Source organism: Xyrauchen texanus, chromosome 42, assembly GCF_025860055.1.
Source record: "Xyrauchen texanus isolate HMW12.3.18 chromosome 42, RBS_HiC_50CHRs, whole genome shotgun sequence".
In the NCBI taxonomy this organism is placed as follows: domain Eukaryota; kingdom Metazoa; phylum Chordata; class Actinopteri; order Cypriniformes; family Catostomidae; genus Xyrauchen; species Xyrauchen texanus.
This window is the reverse complement of record NC_068317.1, coordinates 15,372,836-15,388,937: the sequence shown is the minus strand read 5'-3', so window position 1 is coordinate 15,388,937 and position 16,102 is coordinate 15,372,836. Positions and strand designations below refer to the sequence as shown.

The 16,102-nt window shown below is 37.2% G+C and overlaps 1 protein-coding gene across 1 annotated transcript in view; it reads left to right on the top strand.

Annotated features, from left to right (window-relative positions):
* kcnb2b (potassium voltage-gated channel subfamily B member 2b) overlaps nucleotides 1-16,102 on the top strand; it is a 107,511-nt gene that overhangs the window by 88,698 nt on the left and 2,711 nt on the right. The window lies entirely within an intron of this gene.

Here is a 16,102-nt window from a genome sequence, read left to right as displayed (position 1 = left end):
AATAAATGTATTCATAAGAACATCATTTAAAGATCCCATTTGAAGCTGATTAAAAGTGGCTATAGAACTGCTCTTTTCTAGGCCCACTGGACATACAATATTCACCGGTTCAGTAAAAAAATGGTTGTGATGTGCCATTCAATGAAACTCATTTCAAAGATAAGAGAAAGTGGAATGGAGCAAAGGCTTTGCCCTTATTGTAGCAGCATGTTTCAGTTGCAGTGGTTTGCACTGCATATGGATGCGCATAATGACAGTCTGTGAGAACTGAAACATTCAACTCAATTACTGGTGTTAACAGCTCCCCCTAGAGACAGGAAAAAAAAAAATCAGGTTTGTTTCCCATCAAAACCTACAGTATGACTTTGGAAGACATGGAATATGATGCACGACTCACATGGACCACTTTTATGATTTAGATTATTCGTTTTAATAGCTTTTTCAAGCTTTAAAGTGAGGAATTATCAACTGCTGTTGGCCTGTTTTGTTTTTAAATGTACATTACTTTTTTAGGCAGTTTCTTAAACTGTGGCTACCCTATGAACTGAACTAGTAAGTATTCCCAAAACTATTCATGTCTGACAACTCACTTTGAGAGATTACAACAGAGTCATCCTCACATCTGACAGCTGTGCCGTGAATATGTGCATCCCTCAATTTGATACTGTCTGAAATGCTCAGAGTCTAAATAAACATATGAAGTTATGATATTAATGATGTCAACTGCCTGACATTCAATGATTCCTCTGAACAAGATTCTTGTGAATAGAGATACTAGTGTGCCTAAAAGAACTTTAATAGAAAAGATAAGTCATTCTCCCATGCAATGTATCCTCAAAGGGCAAACAGTCTTCTGCATGCATAATTCAGCTTGAAGGACAGCTACTCAGAGGGCTGCATGTTGAGAAAGCAGAACGTCAAAGCAGGTATTCAACATTTTATCTGAGGGTGCTTTTATTAAACTATCTATTGAGTGGGAGAGTGCCCGCATTTTACACACCGTCAGCAGGAGCTGCAAGTAAAAGGGTATGAGAATTCACACTAAGTGAGGGACTGGCTCATTGTGGGTAACATTATCAAGCAACTCAGGGAGGGGAGGAGAGTTCAGCTTTTGTTTTTTTGTTCAGATCTTTTGTTGTCCTCTTGGTTGAAGTTGATACAAGTCTGCCCCACTGAAAAAACTAAAACACACACTTTTTTTTGAGCACTTGTCAGCTGATCAAGTTGGGACACCAGTTGGTTGACCTGCAAAACCAGCAATACACCATCTTAGCCAAGCTAGACTAGCTAAACCATCTTAAACTACCGAAGACCAGCAAACCATCTTAGGTTGGATTGTTCTCATTTTTCAGCAGGTTGTTGGGACTATTTAGTTATCATAGAATGAACATGTCAATATACATGTCAATATAAGTTAAGCTCAGTCAACAGCATTTGTGGCACAATGTTGATTTCCACATAAATACATTTCAATCCATCCCTCCTTTTCTTTAAAAAAAGCAAAAATGGAGGCACTCACAATTGAAGTGAATGGGTGACAATGGAAGTGAATGTGGCCCATGTTTGGAGGGTTTAAAAACAGAAATGTAAAGATTATAATTTTTTTAAGCTCTTGCATTCATTCTTCTGTTAAAACTTGTGGATTATTTGAGCTGTAAAGTTTAAATCATCATATTAACAGTCGTTTTAGGGTTTGTTGTTATTCAGTGATGGGCACAAATACATGAAAATGTATTTTAAAACTAAAATAAGAAATAACTCACTTTTAATGTATCAAAAATATATTTATCTTAAAAGTAAGAAATGTAAAGAAATAAAATAAAATCAATTCAAACACCTATTTTATTATTTTTCCATCACCACCATTACTTCTCACTGAGTAACAATTACTCAATAACAGAAAATCGATAATTTTGCTAGTTGCTAACACAAACAACGATTAGCTAGCAAGACTGACTAGCTAGCACTAATGTACAGTGCTAGCGCTGGTGTTAACGCTTTTTTATCCCTTGCCAGTGCTCTTTTATTCCATCATCATGTTAACTGAAGGCATATCTGAATGATGTTCCATTTTAGCTTGCAAGCTAGAAATCTGGCTAGTGAACTTGCTAACAATAGTTAGACTAGCTTGCTAGCCGGCTTCTGACTAGAGGGGCTTTGCTATCCGCAGGGTCCCTACACAGTGTTCACTGCTCCCTACTCACTGAACACGGGATATAAGTCCACTTCACTTGACAAAATTTGCTAATTTGGAATACCCTGCAATGATATCAAGCACAGATGACGCTTGAGTCGTGCTGATCACAGGGTTCAAGTAAGATGACACAAAATGTACAAAAACTATAAATGTACAATAAATAACCTTAAATTCAAATTAATATAATATATACACATGTATACTAATTTAAAAATATATAGCTATATATTTAAATTAATATATTTCTCCAGACTTGTAACCTGTATGTTTAAGTTAAATGACTGTTGTTGTTAAATATAACAAAATAACCACACAACCTCATAGAAAGCACACCTGAAGTAAATTCATCTTTATTAAAACGTCAGTGTCTCAAACCCCTATTGTTTATTTTATTTTAGCATTTATTTTAGCCACACTACATCAGTACTCTGCTCGTTTACAATGACTGGTGTGTAAAAATCCTTCTCCAATTCCTGTGAAGTGATGTAAAGATGTACACTTATTCCCTGTGTCGTATGAAGTGCCCTTCCAACTGAACATAAAGGCTTCCTTCGGATTGGAATTTCACTTAAGATGGTGGAATACTGTGTGAAGTCCACTTCCCTAGTTTTCGATTGGAAATGCACCTTACAGTAGTTTTGATTTCCTCACTGTTGACATGCATTGCATTGGCTGGTAAGAAGTATCATAGCTACTTTAATATTTTAATGGAAATTAAATAACTGCTGCCAGCAATTATTGTTTTTTGCAACAAGTAGAATCGACCATCACATTCTAACCTTAACGTACTCCATATTTCCTTGCAGGAACGAAGAAAATTAGCTCAAACAATGCTAGATTGAGCAATTCGGAGGGACAGAGTTTAATCGATGTACATATTAAAACCTGCAAGCTCCACATTCTCTGCTACATCTGTCAGAAATGTCATGAGGACATTCAGTGACAATGATTGCATTGAAGATGATGAGGTACAATGATACGGAGCAGCAGAACTGAGACACATATATTAGAGAGGAAATAAACAGAGCCGGATTCCATTATGGATATTCATGTCATTTCAAGAACTGTCCACACATTAATCGCACATCTCAGGAAAGGAATGTGTGATTCGCTCTACATTACTTTTTGTTCCTCCTCAGCTCACAGACAGGTTCAGATCTGCTGTCGAAATAACCTCTCAATCTTTCAACATGGTGCTTAGTGTCATTGAATCTTTATCGACAATAATAGTTATTGACATTTACCCGCATGTTTGAATACTGATGTCTTTTGGAGTTAAAATCTATTCTAACTTAGTTTTGTTGTTTTTCTTGCTTTTGTTGTGCTGCTATAATAGATGTAGAATATGGCTCCTGGGACTGAAGATAAATTACAGTATATTACACAGAAATAAGGTTTCTAATGGGCTCTCCTTAAAAATAATTACACTTTATATGAAAAGGAACCAAAATAATTTCCAAGGTCAATTACATATTACAAGCTTAAAAGAACTGTGAATAATAAATTGTTACAGAGATAAAAAAATATATATATATTATTATATTTTTTATTGAATGAAAAAGCATATATTTGATTCATAATCAGTCCTGAATTAATTTAGTATTAACTCTGTATTTTTTTTCTAAAGTTAAATACTAGTGACTAATAATATAATGTAATAACATAACAATAATATCATGTAATAATAATAATACTACCATACTATTACTTTTTATTTTATTGCATTGTCTTCTTATTAGTTCTTAATATCCCATTTAGTAAATTGTATCTCCCTGTTTAGCTTTCTAATATAATTAATATAATATAATTTATTAAATGTATCTGCAGATATAGTAGGATATGCCTCTTTGTTCTAGTTGACATGCTGCTCGCAATCATAAATCCTTCCTCCATGCTTTCTGTTCCATCTCATTGTGAAGGAATTGGATAAAATATCACATATTCTGAATTCACAAAGGCACCATCAAGTCAGAAACGGACCTTGAATAAGCTCTGAGAACAGATGGCAGAATGCAAGAAATGTTATTTAAGAGTCTATCATTACTTGGAAAACCACCAGAGAAGAGCGTGTTTAATGTGAGAGGGGAAAATCTCAAGTCATCCATCTCTGAGAATGCTTCGCAGAGAACAGAAACACCAATTAGTTAAAGTTACACTGGCATCCCATTCCACAATGCAACAGCTCGCAGAGTTGGCTGCAGAACTCTGTGTTTCTGAAATGCTGGTACTGTAGTTAATAGCCTTCAAAATATTCCAGTGGTAAAGAGAAACACCCAAAAACATTTTTAGAAGAATATCACATCTCTGTAGGTAAGTGAATGTGTGACATTTTAAAGCTCCAAAATCCACATAGGGGCAACATATAAGTACTCCATACGACTCTGGTGGGATTAAATCCATATCTTCTGAAGTGATATGATAGGTGTGAGTAAGAAACCAATCATATCAAGTCCTTTTTCCTTCACGTTCATTTTTTCCTTCTTCTGATTTTGGTGATTTACATTCTTCGTGCATATCGATTATGATAAAAAAAATGACTTAAACATTGATCGGTTTCTCACCCACACCTATAATTTCATGTCAGAACACACCGATTTAACCACTGGAATCATTTGGATTATTTTTATGATGCCTTTATGTGGTTTTTGAGAAATTCAAAATGTTGGCACCCATTCACTTGCATTGTATGGACCTACAGAGCTGAGATATTCTTCTAACAATCTTCATTTGTGTTCTGCTGAAGAAAGTCATACACATCTGGGATGCCAGAAGGGTGAGTAAATCATGAGAGAATGTTCATTTTTGAGTGAACTATCCCTTTAAGTTTATTTTCTTACCCCATTGGGTTAAAATTTATGCTTAAAACAAGAAAAAACAACTTGACAATGGGGTAAGAAAAACAAGCTTAAAATTACAATGTAATGTACAAGTAGGTCTGTCAAAAGCGCTGATACTTTGGTACCACGTTGATAATAAAACACAAAAGATAGCAGTCTTTCAATAGTCAACATGATCCGGTAGTACTGACTCAGTTCATTACCCGCATTGCGTGCTGTCTGACTGAGAGATGGCTACTTTCAAATACGTAAACATTATATGTGTCAGTATGATTTTAGTGTGAATAAATCACTTACTTTCCTAATCTGTGTGAAGTTGTATCTGCTATTACAACTTTTTTTGTCATGATGACGTGACACCAGTATAACCTTTTAATCTGGTAAATGGCATAGTTCTGGTAAATCTCTGATTTTATTACACTACAATCATGTTTACATGTACAATGTTTATGTCTTGTGGATATATTTTAAAACCATTTGTTTTTTAACATTTCTAGCCTGGCCCATTCACTTCCATTGTAAATGTACTGTAACAGTGATGTACGCTCACTGAGCACTTTATTAGGTACACCTGTACTGCTACTTATTCATGCTATTATCTGATCAGCCAATCATGTGGCAGCAGTGCTGTGCATAAAATCTCACAGATATGGGTCAGGGGCTTCAGTTAATGTTCACATCAACCATCAGAATGGGGACAAAATGCAATCTCAGTGATTTTGACCATGGCATGATTGTTGGGACCAGACAGGCTGGTTTGAGTAGTTCTGTAACTGCTGATTTCCTGGGATTTTCACACAAAACAGTCCCTAGAGTGTCAAGAGAATGGTGCCAAAAACAAAACACAACCAATGATCGGCAGTTCTGTGGATGAAAATGCCTTGTTGATGAGAGAGGTCAACGGAGAATGGTCAGACAGGTTTGAGCTGACAGAAAGGCTATGGTAACTCAGATAACCACTCTGCACAATTTCTGAGAGCAGAATAGCATCTCAGAAAGCGCAACATGTTGAACCTTGAGGCGGATAGGCTACAACAGCAGAAGACCACGTCAGGCACTTTATTGGGACCATAGTGTTCCTAATACATGTAAAGTGATCAGTGAGTGTAATTATTAAATAAAAGATGGACGAGTCAAATTTGTGTGTGTGTGTGTGTGTGTGTGTGTGTGTGTGTGTGTGTGTGTGTGTGTGTGTGTGTGTGTGTGTGTGTGTGTGTGTTATGCCACAAATGCTGTCCATTGAGCTTAATTTGTATTGAACCTGGAACATTCCTTTTCTATCTTGTGAAATTTAGCTTACAAAGCAAGACAAATATCTGGTTTTAAGGATGATTAGATATTTTAAGGATGTTTAGATATTTTAACTGTAAAACAAGACAAAAACTGAGATAAAGAAAATATTTTTTCCAGCAAGAAACTTTCCAGAAAGAAAGAAAGAAGATGACCCGTGAGTGGGAGTGAATCTGTTATTCATTAAGGTTCCTTTCATGTCCTATCAGCCCACACAGCTGGTGAAACTGATCATGAACTGGGCTTCACATCAAGGTATAGATTGATTGAACCCTGAGAGTGCCGTTGCATAGTTACAAGAATAAAAACTGTAAAGTGCAGAGTGCCCTCCTTTGAATATAACTTTTGGCTGTGCTTAAATTATTTTAAGTAATAATGATAGCACACTGTGTGTGTGTGTGTGTGTGTGTGTGTGTGTGTGTGTGTGTGTGTGTGTGTGTGTGTGTGTGTGTGTGTGTGTGTGTGTGTGTGTGTGTGTGTGTGTGTGTGTGTGTGAGCATGTATTTATCACTTTGTGGGGACCAAATGTCCCCATAAGGATAGTAAAACCCGAAATTTTTGACCTTGTGGGGACATTTTGTCGGTCCCCATGAGGAAAACAGCTTATATATCATACTAAATTATGTTTTTTGAAAATGTAAAAATGCAGAAAGTTTTCTGTGAGGGTTAGGTTTAGGGGATAGAATATAAAGTTTGTACAGTATAAAAACCATTATGTCTATGGAAAGTCCCCATAAAACATGGAAACACAACGTGTGTGTGTGTGTGTGTGTGTGTGTGTGCGTGTGTGTGTGTGTGTGTGTGTGTGTGTTTGCATTGTGTTGAAAGAGGTGGTGTTTCTGGGCATACTGTATGAAGACATGGGCAGGTCATTCCCATACTCTTACCTGCATCATGTGCGTAGTGATTTGCCTTAGGGTCTCTTGAAGGCACCATAAATACAAATATACTCAACACATTGGTGACAACAATGCAAAAACAGCCTGTATAAGGCTGTATTGTACATTTGCATTTCTCTCGGAATTCAAGATTTGCAGAACGACACCACTCTACACAATGCTGAAAGTATAGATTGGCAAGTGCATTGTGAATCACTCTAGCTCTTTTCTTTTTTTTTTTCTTTTTTTTTTTCAAATAGATGGGTGGGATTACTCCAAGCTTGGCTTGTCTTTCAACATGTGACACATAGGATTTACTCTTCCACTCCCCCACACCAATCAATCCATCACAGATTCCACAACCTATAACTTTTACAGGGGCATTCACTGGTGCATTTGAAGAGTTACATTGCATTGTGAAGTTTAAGGCTAGACCATTCTCTCTGAGCAACTGGCGAAAAGTTTATGAGAAACAATATCAATAATATTGGAATCTGTCAAAGAGAGAAGGACAGACATTTTAGTGAAGATGGAGTGTATTGTCAAAATGGAAGTTTAGCCACAAAAGAATCAAGGTTTTGAAAGAAATATGTGTGTTGCAGGAGAAAGAGACAATGCAACTGGTAGTGTGAGGTCCTAGGCAAGTCCATGAGAGCTATTAGCTTGCACTTTCAGTCTGATTAGATTTACCCACTGCAAAGTAATTAGACTAGAAACCGTGGCTCCAGGGTTTCCCCGCAACCTTTTACAAGAGTGCATCAATTATGCATGTTAGTCAATTGTCAAATTGATTTAAAAAATGGGATGTTTTGTTTGCACTCTTTTCTTTTTCATGTGCCATGAAAGTGATAAGTAATGTCTGTATTAGTGAATTTGAGATTTAGGGCCTAAATTAGAGGAACATTCTGAGTGATTAAATGTTTACTAAAGCACGTCCTAAGTAATTATTGACCATATTAGAAAAAATTAAAAGGCCAAAGGTTCTTTTCATAAGCAATCCTTAATTGAATTCAGCTAAATCGGTGCATGGCACACAAAGAGCTGAATTTAATCAAGTTTAGCGCATCAGGCACAGCGAGGATTACATTTAGGGAATCCACAGCAGGATTGTCTGGACTTTGAGGAAGTAGTCTAATTTTTTAAGCCAAGCATTTATTGAAGAGGATCTCAGACATCCTAGAGTTTAATGGAACTCTTAAAAAATTATCTGTGGGCCCAACTTTATTTTTCTGTTTTTCCTCTGCTTAACTGATCAGTGATAATTTCTCTTGAAGCCAAAAATGAATGGGATTGACTTGATTTCCAAGGTCCTTAAAAACATTTGATGTTGTACACCCAAAATTTTCATTGCCCAGTCAATAAAGTCTCATCAATGGTCATCAATGTTGTGGAGATGAGCCCAGGTCCGACAAGGGGCTCTTTCTGTGGTCCTTCATGTTTGCCATGGCAGTCATACACGTACTGACCTGATGTAATTTAGCAACATTAAAGCATTAATTTAGGTTTTAGAGAGCCAAGATTCTTCAGGATAAATCAATACTTAGAAACTGCTAACTTTAGATGTGGAGGTCATATTTTAAATGAGAATATTCACGCCTCTTGATAGTCGTATACCTTCTTGAAAGGCTTTGAGCTGTTATGCCATGAATAGTGTTAATTATGGAATAAACAGAATAAAAAGATAATGTTGGAAAGAAAAAGACAAAGCATTCCCCATTGCTTGAGCATTTAGAACATTTCCTGCAAAATAATGTGACAGTTTTGTACATTCATTTTTAAATGGAGGAGACTTCATTGGTTTAGTGGAAATATGGGGGGTGTGGATGTACTTTTGTCTCAAATGCTAATGTTTCTTACACTAGATACAGTGGCATTTACAATCCATATTCAGGCCAGCAAATGCTCAACTTCAAGTTAAAGGGATAGTTTAGCCAAATTGGAAATTCTGGCATTATTTACTCGCCTCATGTTATTTCAGACCCGCATGACTTTCTTTCTTCCGTCACACACAAAATTAGATGTTGGCAGAATGACAGCCTTAGTCATCATTCACTTTCATTGTATGAAAAAATACTCCCTAATATGTCCTTTTATGTTTCATGAAAGAAAGTCATAAGGGTTTGGAACAACATGAGGGTGAGTAAATGTTGACATAAATTTTACTTTGGGGTATAAACTATCCCTTTTATTCTTATCGCTGATCTTGGATTATCAAAGCTAATGTTGCTTTGACATATTTACGCTTCCAGGACAAACTTTATCAGTACCATTTAATTTTCACTAATGACAGTAGTTTATATTTCGAAACATTTCAGACTGGCATTCTGCCAGAATATATATCACTTTGTGTAAATCTATTGGCTCTATAAGGTAGAAATAAGTTTATTTAAAAAGTCACTGTCTACAATAACACTCTTTTCAATGCTCCTTTCACCTCCCCTCCTGTTAGTTTGCCCGAATCTCAAGCACCATGTGCCAAAATATTCCTAATGTTCATCTGACCCAGTTAAAAACAGAATTATAGTATCATATTGACTGATCAATCAGCATTTTATCCCATTTTATCCCAAGAAATATCCCAATCTGAGCTGCGCGTATTGATGACGTTAGACAGCAAACTGTCCCACTTCAAAGTGCATGAGACCCGATAATGTACAAAGTGGTGATCAATATGGCTCAGCAGTGCTTGCTCTTTGCAGTGTCCATAATGTGATATATATACAATCAATAACCTCCCTTGCTTGACATACAGGGTGGTGTGACCCAGGACATTTTTCTTGCATGCAGTGGAAGTGAGTATTGGTATGAAAAAGGAAATTGCATTGCCTTCCCTGGTGACAGGTGACTATTAGGAAGTTAGAGTGCCAGTGGAAGAAAATATATATTGGGTTGGATGGAAGAGGTGACAGGTGACTAAAACCTAGGGATCGTAAAGCTAACTGATGTTACCTGCTTGAATGGTTTAGGTTGTTTCAGAGTTTCAAAGACTCATCCATGCTGAAAAGACCAGTTGCATTCATTTCCATGCTTGTCCAAGCTGGTTTGGTGCTGGTCTCCCTGGTGGACAAGTATAGCCATGTTGTTCACAACAACAAATGCTGGTCAATTAGCGTGGGCTTTCTGATGAAGGTGGTTGACCATAGAATTATTGCTGGTTAAGCTAGTTAAGAAGCCAGTATACCAGCATCCCATGCTAGGGACAGTGACTGTGATTTTGCCAAGTAGCATATGTTCTTGAATCAACATGCTTGTTGGTGCTAGAACAACATTTGTATCAAACAATCAGATTGTAGGGTTAGGATTCATATTACAGTTTATCTTAGGGCTTGTACACCATTTTTATCAATTTATAATTTTCCTCTAATTTTAGGGGTAGATTATGTCTACTCAGTGTTGGGTGTAATGCGATTACAAAGTAATTTGTGTAATCTGATAACTTTTTAGTCAAATATAATGTAATATACTGCATTTCACTTTCTTGTAATTAGATTACAGTTATTGATTTACAGGCACATAACTTGGATTACACATATTACAAAAATATATTTTTTTAATATTTATGTGCAATATGAAAGCGTTCTAGAGACACCACAAAAAATACAACAAAATGTAGGTGTCTCGAGGTGCATTTTAAAAGTTGAAGTTGGTTCTAAAGAAACAGCAAGAAGCGGCACAGAGGTCGAAGACATCTGTCTAGCATTCTAACTTAGAAATACAATTGAAAAAATTGCAAACAGGATAACGTGTTCGGTGTGAACAGACCCTAATTCAGTCTATTAGAATTGTTTATGTGTGCGCACTACTTCAGCTTTTATTATGGTGAGCTTCATGTGACGAGGAATTAGGATTGTATGTCACTTATTTTCCATTTTTAATTGGGCAGTGTGTCAGACCTCCAACAGAAGAAGGCAAGATGTCAGCAAAAATAGTCAATAGGTGTGACATCCCTGACTAAATTGTAGTAGTTTCGAGTCAGCTAGTGCCTTTATCTCCTTAACAACTCCCACTTCACGTAAGTTAATACAAGACACCTCTGTAGGGTTTTTGGGAATAAGGTCAAACCCTTTGATTGGTGTTCATTTGACACCACTAATGTTGGGTTGCCTGTGGGTGAGTAATTTCCAGTGTAGCCCAAGCTATTTGCTTGGATGCAAGGGTGTTACAGATTGATAGAAAGAGTTGGGGCAGGAGGTTTAAATAAACGTTATGACTTCTGTAGATAAATTAATTCCACAACATATACGCTGTTGTATCAGCAAGGCAGCTCACTTATAGGACAGACCTATTGTGTACAGACAAGTACATGCAGTACAGCTAAAGGACACATTGTCAAAGGTGTAATCCGGTACAGGATTTACTTGCTCGGGAGGGCAGAGGAGACCACTCTGTGTCTTCAAAACACCGTGGCTTCACACTTCCTCCGAAAATCCATGCTTGACTGATGGAAAATGCTGCTAATAGGTTTTTACCAAGTAGTGCTCATTATAATACATACTGAACCACACACACTCTTGCTTTACAAAATGTAGAACAGCCAGAGTTCTGTGGACTGAGATGAAATGCATTAGCTCATTGCATGGCCGATTCTTTGGTCTTGAGCATGCCATATATTGTGATTTAACCATGTGTGTGGTCTGCTTGTAATTGTGGACGGATTCAGTGGTTTAAATGAGTGGCCACTTATGCCTCTCCCTTAATGACATTATATCACTTTATTCTCCACTGCAGTGATACAATAGAATTTGCTTAATTTAATTATAGTGCTTAAGACAGGTGACACACATGGCATTTAAATAATTTTTATGAAAATGTATGAAATAATTCATAAATAAAACAGTATTACTTGGGACCTGGGTAGCTCAGCAAGTAAAGACGCTGACTACCACCCATGTCGTTGCGAGTTCGGATTCAGTCAGTGCTGAGTGACTCCAGCCAGGTCTCCTAAGCAACCAAATTGGCCCGGTTGCTAGGGAGGGTAGAGTCACATGTGGTAACCTCCTCTTGGTTGCTATAATGTAGTTTACTCTCAGTGGGGTGCGTGGTGAGTTGTGCGTGGATGCCGTGGAGAATAGCGTGAAGCCTCCACATGTGCTATGTCTCCGTGGTAATGCGCTCTACAAGCCACTTGATAAGATGCGCGGGTTGACAGATTCGTGAGATTCGTCCTCCGCCACCCTGATTGAGGTGAGTCACTACACCACAATGAGGACTTAGAGCACATTGGGAATTGGGCATTACAAATTGGGGAGAAAAGGGGGAAATAATCGGAAGAAAACAAAAACAAGAAAAACATACTGCATTACTGAATCAATCAATCTGACAGAGTGATGGCATCCTAATACACTTTTTATGATCTAGTAAATTCCCAATGGATAAAATCATGTCCCATCTCATCATTTGTTTCTCTTTGATTATGCTGTGGCACTTTGAAATATGTGCTGCAGCACATAGAAAAAAAAAACAGTAACACATAAAAGAAAAATGGATTGTCAAGGCTGTTCCATGTTGACTTAATAAAGATAAAACTCTTAAATGAGCATTTGCTGTTGATTGCATTAGTGACATAAAGTGCATAACTTCAGTCTAATCTCAGTGGTATTCAACAAAGGGAAGGTGAGTGGATGCTCACTTGTCTTTGACATGCCAAGGTCAGAGCAAGACTTGCTCCCTTCAGAATCACCTGCACTGCACAAAAAATGATTGAGATCACTCTCTCCTAATAAACATAAATCCAGCTCTCATTAATAAAGACATTAGGCCTGCCATGGAAGATTTGATTAATTAGCTTTAATATTCCTGGAGACCTTTTCTCAACTACAATCAGAATAAAAATCACCTTTCATCTGCAGCTATTTTAACCCTTCTAGATTAATGACACATCTTTAAACTGTCATTTTAGTTTAAAAGAAAATAGCATCTAAAGCAAGCTTTTTCTTTGTTATAGTAAATAATGATAGGTGCAATATAAAATTACTATTTTAAATGTATATACACCTTATGAGTGTTTGCAGAATGAAGATTTATATTTAAATAGGCTTGCCTTTATAAATTCCTTTATTCAGGAGAATCAGTACACAAGTGTTTGTGTTGTAGGGGATATGAATGCAGACCTTACAGACAGCCAGTCCTTGTTTGCAAGACATTTAGTACAGTTTTGTGAGGATAACAACCTCATATTGTCTAGCCAACTGCTTCTTCCTGCTGATAGCTATTCTTATATAAGTGAAGCCTGGCACACAACATCATGGCTTGACCACTGTATTACTACTGCTGATGCCCATGCAATCTTGCAATCTATATAAATTCTATATGGGACATCTATGTCAGATCATGTGCCGCTTGCTATGAAGCTTGATGTGGAAAGTCTGCCTGAGTTGATCCAGGGGGTGAATGATAGTTGCAAGGTTAAATTGGATTGGGCCAGATTAACAAATGAAGATCTCGTGACATACTGTATGAAAACTGAGGTCCTTCTCAGTAATATTTGTTTACCTAAAAAGGCTATTATGTGCTCGGATGTGAATTGTATTGATATCTCCCATCATGAAACCCTTCGTTGCTATGTATGACAGTGTTGTGGGTGCAATGTATGAGGCTAGTAGACCATACCTTATACTACCTGTTAAAACTACCAACATAAAGCCAGGCTGGAACAGGCATGTCGAGGCTCATCATGCAGAAGCTAGGGTAGCATTTAAGACTTGGGTGCAGACAGGCAGACCTAGAAATGGTCCGATCCTTGAGTATAAAAAGCTTACCAGCGCTAAACTAAAATATGCCATCTGTTACATTGGTAAACATGAACAAACTATGAGAGCAAATTCAATGGCTGAGAAATTAAGGGTTAAGGATGTCAATGGCTTTTGGAAGGAGGTGAAAGCCCTGAACAGGGCCAATACATTGCTTCCATGTGTCATGGAGGGAGAGTCTGGGGTTGATAATATTGCTGAGATGTGGAGGCAACACTACTCTGCCTTTTTTAACTGTGTTAAAAGTGACCCCTACAGAGTGATAAATATTGCTAACAGTAGTCCAGAGATAATCACTTGCAGTGAAGTTTGCCAGGCTGTAGCACATCTATCTGACAAGAAAGCGTGTGGGTTAGACCACATTACTGCAGAACACCTTAAGTTTGCTAGTCCTAAGGTGGCAGTACTGCTTGCCATTTGTTTTTCTGGATTCATGACCCATGGTCTACTACCTGAATCTATGCTGTCTGTTACTCTTGTGCCTGTCGTCAAGGACAAGGCTGGCAAGTTTGGGAGCTTAAATAATTATAGGCCAATAGCCCTAGCCAGTGTGATATCTAAAGTACTGGAGAGGATTTTACTTGATCGTCTAGGTCCATTTATTGGTACCACTGATAATCAATTTGGCTTTAAAGCTAAATTTGGTACTGATTTGTGTATCTATGCTTTGAAGGAGGCAACACAGGGGTACATAAGGCAGAACTCTTCCATGATTATTGGGTTTATTGATGCTTCTAAAGCCTTTGACAGAGTCAATCATTATAAGCTATTTGAAAAAATGAGCCAAAGGGGTGCTCCTGACAGCATTATAAGAATCCTGGCTTACTGGTATGCCAACCAGAGTATGCAGGTTAAATGGGGTAACACAGTATCTGCCTCATTTGGGGTGAGTAATGGGGTACGTCAGGGGGCTACTTTCACCAGCTCTCTTCAACCTTTACATGGATGAGTTATCCAACCAATTATCAAGATGCAAAACGGGTTGTATAATTGGTAACACCTTGGTTAATCATTTTATGTATGCTAATGATTTGGCCATTTTCTCTCCTAGCAGTGCTGGTTTTCAGAAGCTACTGAATATCTGCTCTGAGTATGGGGTGAAATTTGATGTGCTGTATAATGCCAAAAAGAGTGCTGTGATAATATGTAGGACAAAAGTGGATAAAGATCTTTGTTTTCCAGACTTTTATCTGTCAGGACAAGTGATGACTGTTTGTAATAAAATTAAATACCTGGGTCATTATATTACAGATCAGTTATCTGATGATTAGGATATATACAGGCAGCGTCGCATATTATATGCTCAAGCTAACATGCTGGTAAGAAAATTCCACAGGTACAAAATTGACGTCAGAATTGGCCTGTTCAAAGCATATTGCACTCCTTTGTATACTGCTCCTTTGTGGTCTAAGTTTAAAAAGGCTAGTATGCAGAAGCTTAAGGTTGCTTATAATGACTGTATGAGGACACTGCTCAACAAACCCAGGTGCTCTAGTGCAAGTGACCTGTTCTGTAATGCAGGGGTCTGCACTTTTCAGGCATTACTGAGGAGACTTACCTACAAATTCATTTGTCGCCTGAATGACTCCCAGAACAGCATTGTGATGTTGCTAGTAAATGCTAGGTTTAGTGCCATACGATGATTATACCAATCATCACTATGGAAAGGCTGGTATAAGTGTCTTTATAGAAATGCCGTAGTTTAGCTTCTTTTTTTTTTATTTTCTTCTCTTTTTATCTTTGTATCTTCTTATCTTTTTTATATATATGTTTTGATTTATGTATTGTTGCATGTTATGTCTGTGCTTTCTGAATGGACTAAGAGTCTGTAAATAAAGGTTGATGATGATGATAAAATGTTTATTAATTTAGATATTTAAATAGTTTTAATATTATTTAAATACTATTTAATTTCTGGTCTCTTTAATAAATATGAAGTCAGATAGAGATGGTTTTCCAAATATTTGCTCTGTGTAGTGCAGAGGATTTGGGTAAAGCAAGTCGTTGTTGATAAAACTGAATTCTGAAGCTTCACAGCTGTACTCTGCACTGGCTTATGTAATCAAATCATGGTACACCACAGGAAATTGTGAAGCTATGCAAACAAAATGAACTCATAGAGCTGGGCTACAGAACAAGCGGCACATTTAA